The 3,970-nt window shown below is 46.1% G+C and overlaps 1 pseudogene; it reads right to left on the bottom strand.

Moving 5' to 3' along the window:
* Positions 1–3,147: 3,147 nt before the first annotated feature.
* LOC136637718 (5S ribosomal RNA) lies at positions 3,148–3,266 on the bottom strand (annotated as a pseudogene).
* Positions 3,267–3,970: the final 704 nt, after the last annotated feature.

The following is a 3,970-nucleotide window of genomic DNA, read 5'->3' on the forward strand; positions in this document are numbered from 1 at the left end:
GAGGTGGTTCATCTGAACCAACCCCCAGACAAGTAGGAGAATGGGAATGGCAGCCAGGAGGGAGAACAGAACGTGTGCAATAGTGGGTCCCCGGTTCAGATTGTAAAATTGAAACCAGCCTAAAAACGATTTTATAGGCCCATGCTAAAGATACAAACCTTCTGCTTAAAACTTGGGATGCCTATTTGGTAATAAGGCTATCATAATTATAACATTAAAAAGTCACCACAGCGTATGCTTATAAAACACATGCCTTTTTGCAGTTTAATTTTTATAGATCGAGGAATGGGCCTGTAAACTAAACTAAGAATTTGGCACTGTTTGTGAAATCTGAAATGGCACCCTTGTTTTAGAGTGGCCAAGAAGACTTACACCCAGTGTGATATATTTGAACAGGTACTAGACTATTTTTGTCCTGAATGATTCTGTCCTGGTCACATGCGCCCCAGTCATTAGGGTCCCTGGACATTTACCTTTGGTGTTTTTGTGTTTTTTTGCACCCTAGTCATTTGCACCCTACTGTAACTGAGCAACAAACAAACTCTAACGGGGCAACAAACCCCATGTTATATATGCTAAACCTCTTATCCCAGCCCTAACCCTATCTTTGCATTAAAAAAAAAAAAAGTACATCTAATATAAATATTGGGACAGTAATGGGACAGTAATTGGGACAGTCGCAAAAAGAAGGGACACAAATAGAAGGGATGCAAATGTCCAATGCTGGGAAACATTTGACCAGGACCAGTGGCGTCACTAGGGGGTGCAGGGCATGTGGGGGGGGGATGTAGGATCAGGACCAGTGGGTTTCCTGAGGGCTCTGGGGGATTTTCCCACTGCCAAGACTGGCGCCTCATCTGAGGCCCTGGTTGACCTCTGGAATGGCGAAATGACCAGGGCAGTGGATGAGATTGCTCCGGAGCGACCTCTGCCACGTCGCAGACTCGGAGCGGCTCCTTGGTTTACTGAGGAGCTGCGAATGATGAAGCGGCAGGGCAGGCATCTAGAGCGACGGTGGCAGAAAACTCGCGATGAATCCGATCGGACACGGAGTAGAGCTCATTATAGAGCCTACTCCGTGGCGGTGGTAACAGTGAAGAGGTCGTTCTTCTCTGCTACCATTGCGTCTGCTGACAACTGTCCAGCAGAGCTGTTCCGTGTGGTGTGGGGCCTCCTTCATCAGGCCCCTCTAGTGGACCAGGAGGAATGCACGGTCAGCCGCTGTGACGGGTTTGCGCAACACTTTGCAGATAAAATCGATTGTATTCGTCGTAACTTGGATGCCACATTGACAATGTCTGACGATGTCCCCTTGGCAACTGCTTGTCCAGTGTTGTGGGATTCTTTTCAGCTTGTACAGCCTGAGGATGTGGACAGACTCCTTTGGAGTGTGAGGCCGTCTGCCTGCCTGTTTGACCCTTGCCCAGCTTGGCTAATAAGAGCTGCCCGGGGTGGACTGGCTGAGTGGACGGGGAGGGTGGTTAATTCTTCCTTGATGGAGGAGACAATGCCACTCACTTTGAAACGGGCGGTGGTTTGCCCCCTCCTGAAGAAGCCCTCCCTGGATTCCACGGTGTTGGATAACTACCGGCCAGTCTCCAACATCCCGTTTCTGGGCAAGGTAATTGAGCAGGTGGTGGCGGCCCAACTCTAGAGGATCTTGAATGAAACGGATTATCTGGATCCTTTTCAATCTGGTTTCAGGCTGGGCTTTGGGATGGAAACTGCCTTGGTCGCCTTGGTGGATGACCTACGCCGGGGACTAGACAGGGGGAGTGCGTCCCTGTTGGTCCTGCTGGACCTCTTGGCGGTGTTCGATACTATCGACCATGGTATCCTTCTGGGCTGATTGGCCAAGTTGGGAGTTGGAGGCACTGTTTTGTGGTGGTTCCGCTCCTACTTGGAGGGTCGGTCCCAGATGGTGGTGCTGGGGGATGCCTGTTCGACACCCTGGCCTTTGAGGTGCAGGGTGCCACAGGGTTCAATTCTGTCCCCCATGCTATTTAATATCTACATGAAACTGCTGGGAGAGGTCATCCGGGGGTTTGGAGTGGGATGTCATCAATATGCTGATGACACCCAGCTCTATCTCTCCTTTCCTCCAGACTCCAGGGTGGCGGTTGAGGGCCTGGAGCGCTGTCTGGAAGCAGTGAGGATCTGGATGGGGGCTAATAAGCTGAAATTAAATCCAGATAAGACAGAGGCTCTCCTGGTTCGGAAATCCTCGATGCAGGTACTGGACTATTGGCTTGCTCTAAATGAGGTTGCACTCCCTCTGAAGGAGCAGGTCCGCAGCTTGGGGGTCCACCTGGATTCGCAGCTGCTCCTGGATTCCCAGGTGACGGCTGTGGCTAGGGGGGCTTTCGCTCAGCTAAATGTCAGGCCTGAAGACATTTTTGTTTAAAGAAGCCTTCTGAGTGCATGGCCTTTTTAAACATCTTTTCTGTATCTTTTTTAGTATTTTTACAGGCCTGATTCCTCTGATTTGCTACGTTTTGCTCTTTTTATCTGACTTTTTATCTGACCATGGTTTTTATGGGTATATGTTAATGTGTTTTTAATATGTTTTTATTTGTGGTGAAATTATGTTTTTAATCTGTTTTTAATATGTTGTAAGCCGCCCTGCATCCCTTTGGGGAGAAGGGCAGCATATAAATAAAGTTTAATAATAATAATAATAATAATAATAATAATAATAATAATAATAATAATAATAATAATAATAATAACCAGTGGCATACTCTAGGAGGTGTGAGGGGGTGCAGGTTGCACCAGGTGATGTGCATAGGGGGTGACACTACTACTCATCAAAATTTTTAAAATCTTGATATTTTCAAAATAAAAACCATCATGTTATATATTATTTGATGTGTGATTTCATGCAGAATGCAATGAAACAAACAGCATTGAAATAACTCTGTTCTTTTGAAAGTTATAGCCAAAGAACCAGCAGGGGTGGGGCGATGGTAAATCACCACACCTCTGCCCAGGGCATTGTCCTGCCCACTACATGTGAGGAGCTCAGTCATGGGGGTGATGCGCTGACCTCATATACAGGGTACTGCAAACCCTAGTGACCCCACTGACCAGGACAGTTGTCCAGGACTCAATATGGTTGGCAACCTTCAGTCTTGAAGATATGGTATAAGTCTACAGCACCCGGTATTCCCAAGCAGTCTCCCATCCAAGTACTAACCAGGCCTGACCCTGCTTAGCTTCCGAGATCAGACGAGATCGGGCATGTGCAGGGTAACAGGACTCAATAATCCTCTTGCTATTTGTACATTGTTCCCTGCAGCCATATGACGGAGTGTTCCACTGTGCTACTCTCCACTGATAGGCATTCAAAGTTGACTTCAAGCAATAATAATTAGAAAGAAAACCAAACAAAGTGTGCCCTTTCGCTTCAGCAACCTAAGAGAGCTGCCCGTCTTCATCTTTCCCCCACATGTTCATGGTGTATGTGAGAAGTCTGTTTTCTGTATACAAACAGTGCTTTGTTCACTGCTGGATCTACCAGGATTGATTTCCCTTGGTAACCATAGCTGAAGTGATTGATGGGACAATTAATGTTCTCAGATTGGTTTATATTATTGAGCTAATGGAGAAGTTGTGCATAAGGGTAGCATTCTGCAAAATTCCTGGATTTTTCAAGTTCTGTTACACTACATTCGTTGCCCTAAAATGGAACTTCAGAATGCCTTTCTCCATAGTTTATATCATGAAATCAGATACTTTTAATCTCTTGGGATTGGTGGGAAGACAAATTCGTTTGAAAAAGGAAATACTGATGGTTCTAAGAGTCTTATCACCTTTCTACATGTCACTTCTCTAAAAATATCTTTTAGGTTGGACCAGCCTTGTTTTTATTGGACTTGAAGGGGAGAGTGCTGGATGTTTGTGTTTCCATTTCAAACACGGATATTTGTGAATATTTCAGCGAGGGTTGTTATGCTGTCAATTCAGCAGC

The sequence above is a fragment of the Tiliqua scincoides genome, chromosome 1, assembly GCF_035046505.1.
Source record: "Tiliqua scincoides isolate rTilSci1 chromosome 1, rTilSci1.hap2, whole genome shotgun sequence".
Lineage (NCBI taxonomy): Eukaryota > Metazoa > Chordata > Lepidosauria > Squamata > Scincidae > Tiliqua > Tiliqua scincoides.